General features: G+C 49.6%; 1 long non-coding RNA gene across 1 annotated transcript; it reads right to left on the bottom strand.

Annotated features, from left to right (window-relative positions):
• Positions 1–3944: 3944 nt before the first annotated feature.
• LOC136996594 (uncharacterized) lies at positions 3945–6177 on the bottom strand. The gene is made up of 3 exons (XR_010887607.1): positions 6139–6177; positions 5241–5631; positions 3945–5109 (listed from the first exon to the last, which is right to left on the bottom strand). It is a non-coding gene; the product is annotated as an uncharacterized lncRNA (long non-coding RNA).
• Positions 6178–7480: the final 1303 nt, after the last annotated feature.

The raw sequence follows: 7480 nt of genomic DNA on the forward strand, positions 1-7480 counted from the left end.
GATGGGACCAGACTCTTTTCAGTGGTGCCGAGCGACAGGACACGAGGCAACGGGCACAAACTGAAACACAGACACTTCCATCTTAACATGAGGAAAAACTTTTTCACTGTGAGGGTGACAGAGCACTGGAACAGGTTGCCCCGAGAGGTGGTGGAGTCTCCTTCTCTGGAGATATTCAAAATGCGCCTGGATGCAATCCTGTGCAATGTGCTCTAGGTGACCCTGTTTGAGCAGGGGGTGTTGGACTAGATGATCTCCAGACCTCCCTTCCAACCTCAGTGATTCTGTGATTCTGTGATTCTAAAGAAGGATTTTACAAGTCTCTTTTCTTCAAACGGCTGCCAGCATATTTTACAGAGAGGCAATATGACTGCGAAACATCATTATTTTTGCCCAAAGACACACGGCTGGGGAGAAAACTTATCTTCAGTATGTTATAGTCTGAATTTTGATCAAGTAGTGATGATTAAAGGCCATCACTATCTCAGAAGCCGTTTATCTCAGTAACGCTAAAATTAGAATATGCACGGGGTAGTAAAAGCATTTGGACTATATGCACTATTATCCCACTGGCCTGACGGTCCTAAAATGCAGGAAAAAGAATGTGAAAATGTAGCCTTATGGTCCTGCTAGTTGTCATCTTTCTGTTGCTGCAGAGGCTGAAGCTCAAGGTTTATCTCTTGTTTCTGATTATTAAGTATCATCAGATATGTGAAGTTCACTGTTTTTACACGTATCAATGTTGTGTTGTTCTTATCTTGGACAGAGAAGTGAGATTTTTAAACCAGATTTCTGAGGTGTCCAAAATTGTCTTTTTCAGTGGAATCCCAGCTCAAAGGAAAGAAATAGCTTGAAAAGAAATCACAGGCATCATTTTACTTTACTGTGTATGTTTACAGGTCTCTGGGAAGAGCAATGTACAATACTACTCTTCCAGAAAAAGACAGGTAGGTTGTCATCAAAGAGCTTCCCTGCACAGCAATGAGTCATGTCTGCACACCTCTCTCTGTGCTGATGTTTAAGATGGTCAAAGCCATCTAGAGCTAAGCATCAGCAGAACCGGCAGCATGTTTCAATCAAGAATCACAATCTCAAACCTAAATATGCTTTCTGACAAATATCATCAAAAAGAACAGATTTTCATAAGCCCCGCATTCATCTAAGCCCTGCATTCACCTATCCCTTAGTCTCCACCTCGAGAAACCCAGACAAAATTAGGGAATTTAAAATGTTAAAGAGCTGCTGTCTCTTCAAATCTACAGTTTGCTTTTCTAAGAAAGCCTTCTGATCCACCATCCAGAATCCTGTTCCTCTTCTTTCCTTCCCCAAATCTCAGTTCCAGGAGGAGATTTGGGAAAATCCCTGCCTTGAATCACTTGTCATGACAGCAATGCTAAAGTAAGTCTCTTTGTGGTAGAACAGCATTGCCCAGAGTCAGGAGGTCCTAGGGGCATTTGGGGCTTTCCCTGCTGCAAACAGTTGAGGAAAACTCGATGAATCAAGAACAGTACTGTTAAGAATTTTAGGGAAATTTTCAGTGTTCATCTAGGAATTAGGTTATATCGTATGGAGTATGGAGAGATATTGGATCCCCATATTTCCACTGAGATACCTATTCCTTAGACTTTTATAGTGTAAAGCACCAGATGACTGGCCAAAGTATGAAACTTCATCCAGTCTCTAAATAAAGCGGTGAAAAATGTCCCGACAATTGATCTGGACTGTGGCTCCAACATTGACTATGGTATTTAACCGTGCTTGGATTGCTGCTCTGATAGATTACAAAGCTCAGCTATGACATAAGGTCAAGGCCTTGGAAAGGTGTTAGCAGAGCTCCTTTAAATGAAGCGTTCCCAGAGACACCAGGTTGGCACAGACTGATGAAAGTCAGAGTTAATGCCTGGCATCGGGGAATGACCTCTGTGTCCATCAGTGTTCCTGGGAGCCTTGGAAAGTCTAGTACAGTGTATGTCACCCTTCACTGTAAGGCAGACACCTAGTGCAGCATCCTGCTCCTCTCATGCTCCTATTTTACCATGCAACGAATCTCAGTCCCCTCAAAGGTTATTGCTGTCTTCAGCAGCTCTCTCAAGTTGAGGCACCTCATGTCAGCACACCAATATATGTGAGATGAAACCTGCTTGTGCTGTGCCATCCTGAAGGATTTGCTTTCTCTTGGAAGCTTAGCACCACCATCACTTTTTTTGTGTAGAAACGTGAGCAGACACCACTCTCTGAAGCTCGTAGGAGCTAGTGGGAAAGCATAACCTCTCAAAATACTTAGTTATTCCTCCTAATGCCAGGAGAAGCCTGGAACTGAGACTTACACAGCTCTAAGGTGTCTAAAGGTAAAAGCCACAATACCACCCCAAATGCTTGGGTTTGACTGGTGACAATATCCTCACATCCTTTTGACTGACAATTTCCAAAGAAAGATGAGAGCTACATGAAACCTTGGATTTATTTTCAGTTCTATTCTGAACAGCCATGCTAAAAATAGAACAACATTCCTGAAAAGTCCCTCCTGAACACTTCTCTTTGCCTCCCCATGGTTGAGATGGACCCCAAAGAGCTGTGCTATGCAGCCCACAAAAGAGATGGTCTTCTTTTCAGCAAGAAGGTCATAAATGAGTTTGGGAACTGTGACAGTAGAGTAACTGATATCTACAAAGGAGAAGCAGCTCAGGAAGAAGTATGGGGTGGGAGAGTCCAGCTGTTGACTGTTCTGTATAGTGATGATGATAAGCAGGTTTCCAAGAATAATAGTGGCATAGAAGACTAAGAAGAATGTGAAGCATACTTTTGCTAATGCATCATCTTGTGTGAGTCCCTGGAAGATAAACTCCGTCACATTGTTTTTGTTCTTCATATAGGTCACGTAGACAGGACCTGAAGCACAGAATAAAGCCACCTGTGATGGCATTAGAAACACAGTGTTATCAGTACACATCCATATCGATCACTGGTATGTTCAATATCAATGTATTCCCTTTTATGCCTTTTGGGGAAAGTTTCCTTTCAAAGTCAATGCTTCTCTCAAGGAGTGACAGTTGATGTCTAACTCAGAATGTATTACTGAAGTGTGTAATAGCGAGCTCCATTTATTTGCTTGAGGGAGTTGGTGGAAATATCCTCCAGATTCATATTTCTGATCTTTGCCCCTTTTAAAAAGGAAGACTAGTCACTAGGTTGCCTAAACATCCACTTTTGAAGTGTTGATTTGGAAATGAAAAACTGACTGAGAAGGATAGTGCATGTTACCATTTGAGTCTCAACACGCTAGTCATGCCCTAAGGAATTCTGCTCAAGCAGTGAACGTACCTTCTTTTTCAACCCTCTGAAGGAATTCAACAGAACTAGTCCTTACTATTGCTCTCTGACTCTGGTAGAATGTCCATGCATTTTTGTGCAACCATCAGTATTCACATCATGACACAAGGCAGCTGGCTAATTAACATCACTTCAACCATCAGCGAAGATCCTTCTGGAGGAGGTAAAGTGGACACCTACCTCATGTCTGTTTAGCAGAGATGTGCCTTTAGGCACAAACTGTCTTTAAGGCACCCTAAGTGAAATCAGACCATGTTCAAGGGATGCCAGGAAACCTGAAGCAGGAGAGTCATTGTCCTATATGTGCTGTACTGGGCTACATCTTGTGTGGATTGGTTCCAGTTATTGCTCATGAGTTTCTGGCTTGCGACCTCAGTCTCCAAAAGAGCAGGCTTGTATTTCCTCAGACCACCTTTCCTACAGTACGTGGGTGAATACTGGAGATAATCTGCATTAACGATGTGTTAGTAAGGTTTTTTGTACACCTCAGCCAAGTTCTGGACTATGGAAATCCCCATAAACACACCTGTGTGTTACCGTTCTCGTTCTTACCGAGGAGGCACGGGGCCTTGTCCCCAGACCCCGGACCATCACCACACAGACACCAATATGAGGAGTGGCAAAATGGCGTTTAATGAAGCGTGTCCTACTCTTTTATAATGCTGTAAAGCCCTGCCTTCTTTTCCGGCAGCAGTGCTCCGCCCGTTACGACCTTCCCATGTTCCGCCCCGCAGTGCCTCCCTGCTCATCCTTTTTCCTCCACATCTCCCCCTCTCCCATCAACGTTGTTTCGTTATATCGAGCGGGACGCAACAAAACACGCGGAAGTGCGGCGTGTCTCGACGGGACCGCCATCGGGTGGTTCCTTGCATTAGTAGCTTCGTGAGCGGAGCTGTGTGCTGCCTCCCCTTCTTCCGCTTCTTAACGCAGGCGGTGTCCTTGTCTTCGTCGGTTCAGGGAAAACCTTAAAGGCATAGGCGGGATTGCTCATTTCCAACAGACTATATCCCCCCCCCCAAAGCCCAGCCATTCCTCCAGAAGTTCTCCTTCTTGTTTTCGAGCAATCCAGACTTGGCCCGCTACTTTCAGCAAGGCTTTCTTAACACAGCTCAGTATTACACACAAGCTTAAGCCTATAGTTATGAGGATTAGCAAAATGCGCAAGCCTTCAGCGAGCAGTCCTATTAGCCACTGTGGTAGATTGCCAAACAGGTTAGTTAGCCATTTGTCTAATGGCGTTTATTGTGGGCTGCATGCAAGCTTACATACAGGTGCACTTCGTTTCCACCCCTAGGCTGCGCGTCACACCGCGTGATCTTCCGCTACGCCTAGTCTACCGCTTCTCATGCAAATATCTTGTCTATGCAGTTTCCCAAGATCCACCACATCTCCCCCCCTTTCTAGAACCTCTTTTTCCTGTACTATTAATTGATATACTCTATGCTCATGTCTATCAAGCAGTTAAGCCGTACATGCCGTAAGCAATAATTCAGAATTAGCAAGCCGCAGCATATCGCTATTACTACTGTGAGTGCTATCAAGCCTAGTGTTATAAGCCATTTCTAATCAAACCATGACAAGATCCACGCCCCTGTGTTGACTTGTTCCCCGTCAGGAAAGTCTCTGTCGGCCCCGCCTCGGGGTTGAACGGGATGCAGTAGTGAGCTGCTCTGTGCGCCTGTGCTCATCTCCTCCAGTATGACTCTGCGGTCCCCGGAATCATGAAGCCGGCGATAAACATCAATGCAGCCATGCAGCAGCATCCCGTCTGGCGTCGCCCTGTTCAGGATGGAATCTCACCAAGAATGATTAGTTACACCCCAGACCCTCCTGTACGTGCATTTAGGTCAGGTTTTATGCATTTCATTGGAACCCATCTTATCTGCTCCTCCCGTTTTACCGCAGCATACCCTCTTCCCTGTGATATCCACAAGAGAAGCAACGCTGTGGTCCCTTTCTCATCTGGTCCACCGCCGTGACAAGAGCCTGCGCTGCTGCTGTTCCCTGATTCTGTTTTTGCAGTACCGTGCGGATGACAACCGAAAGTGGTGTTCCTTTAGGGATCGTTTTCAGGATGTCCTGCGTCATGGCGTCACTCTGCTGCCAGGGGCACTCCATCATGACCGGACCCTGGGCCTCAGGGGGCAAGTCTGACTCTGCAATGGCCCGCTGGAGCCTGTCACAGAATTCAGTGAAGCTCTCTGCGTGTGTCTGTTTTATCTTTGTCCAGGGTGGCTCTACCTTTACTAGCTTCCCGAGTTCTTCATACACGGCCCGCGAAGCCTCTGTTGTGGCCATGACCTCCCGGCCTCTGAGCGCTGTCGCTCGCTGGTTCGGGGATGCGAGGTTTGCACCTCGCCCCACCAAGCAATCCAGTGTGGTACCTGCTAGGTGGTGGTTCGGGTTCCCGGCGGCAGCTGCAGCTAGGGTGGCACAACGGCCTTGCCATGCCTCCTTCCACAGCATCCAATGCGTGGGTGACAGTATCACCCTCGCCAGCTGCCGTAGGTCGTAAGGCGTACACGCCTGGGCATGCTCACTATCCAACAACATCTGGGTTTGCTGATGTTTCAGCCCGTTCTCTTTCACCGAGGTCATCAGACTCTGTACTATCTCGGGCTTGAGCGCCACCCACTGGACCCCTTCCCCCAGCACTGCCCTTACGGGACAGACTTGCGGCGCTTGCTCGAACCGTAAGCCCTGAAGGGCACACGAATCGGCTATTAGCTGCCAGTCAGTGAGTGGTATGGACTTGGCAGGGGCCGCTCCCCTTTTTGCTCCGCTGAGCAGGTCCCTCTGTTTTTCGACCTCCCGCCTTATTTCCTCTAATGCACGCAATAGGGTGTCAACCGGGGATGTTGTTACTTCTTCTCCGCCCTTCGGCCTCCCTTTCGGCTGCGTCTCTCCTATTGCACACCCCCGCAGCCTGCGCGTAACTTCTCGCAAGCCCCCGCCTTCCTCGTCGCTGCTATCTTCTCCGCTCTCCTCCTCAACCGGCAATCTCACCCGAACCTTCCTCCCTCCTTTCAAGGTCGAACTCTGGTCTCTCTGCTCTGATTGGCCGTTACCCTTCCTCCCTCGCTGCACCGCCTGACTCTCCCCACCTACAGCACCCTCCTCTGCCGGGGCCCACGGCAGCAGGGTCCTATCTTCCTCACTAAGCGTCTTCCTCAAAACTGCGCCAGGCACGCAATCCTCGGGTTCGGTCCCGTCGACCCCCCATCCCTCTCTGTCTTGTGCGAGATCTTGCCAGGGATACACCGGAGGCGGCTCCTGGGATTCCACCGGTAGGATCACTGGAACCTCCCCGCCCCCACTCTCCCGTTCTTTCGCCGGGGCCTCCCTCGCGCTCCGCAGGAGCATTCTTATCAGCCCCCACACCTTTAAATCCTTCGCGGATCCCCCGTTCATCGGGGACTCCGCCAGCGCTGCTGTGCACTGCAGCCACAGTTCCTCCCGCAGGATCTCCATAGGAGAAGTAATCGCTCCCTCCTTTACGAGCCTCTCTACACACGCTCGTATCGCGCTCGCCTTCAGCGGCGCCCGCCATTCCTTGGCGCAGGCCATTACTACCTTACATATGGCCTCCATGGTTCCGGATCCGGATCCCTTCCTCACGCTCCCGGCGCCTGCGCCGGCCGAGCCGCCTCCTCGGTATCACGTCGGGGTCACCACTTGTTACCGTTCTCGCTCATACCGAGGAGGCACGGGGCCTTCCCCCAGACCCCGGACCATCACCACACAGACACCAATATGAGGAGTGGCAAAATGGCGTTTAATGAAGCGCGTCCTGCTCTTTTATAATGCTGTAAAGCCCCGCCTTCTTTTCCGGCAGCAGTGCTCCGCCCGTTACGACCTTCCCATGTTCCGCCCCGCAGTGCCTCCCTGCTCATCCTTTTTCCTCCACAGAGGAGCGCGGCCATCAGTGACTGATGCCAGTGCCAGCCCCCCAAGAAACAAGCCCCCTCACCCAAAGTGCCCGGCCCCAGGGGATGCCCTTTTTGCTGCCCTGGGGCACTCCATGGAGATGCCCAAGGCACCAGGCAGGACCACCCAAAAGGGTCCTCGGGTCTCTCCCACCCCCCCCCCCCCATCACCCCCAACCCTCCGGGGCCCACCACGCGGCTGCTTACGTCTGCCACAGCACAGG

The sequence above is a fragment of the Apteryx mantelli genome, unplaced genomic scaffold (assembly GCF_036417845.1).
Source record: "Apteryx mantelli isolate bAptMan1 unplaced genomic scaffold, bAptMan1.hap1 HAP1_SCAFFOLD_49, whole genome shotgun sequence".
In the NCBI taxonomy this organism is placed as follows: Eukaryota; Metazoa; Chordata; class Aves; order Apterygiformes; family Apterygidae; genus Apteryx; species Apteryx mantelli.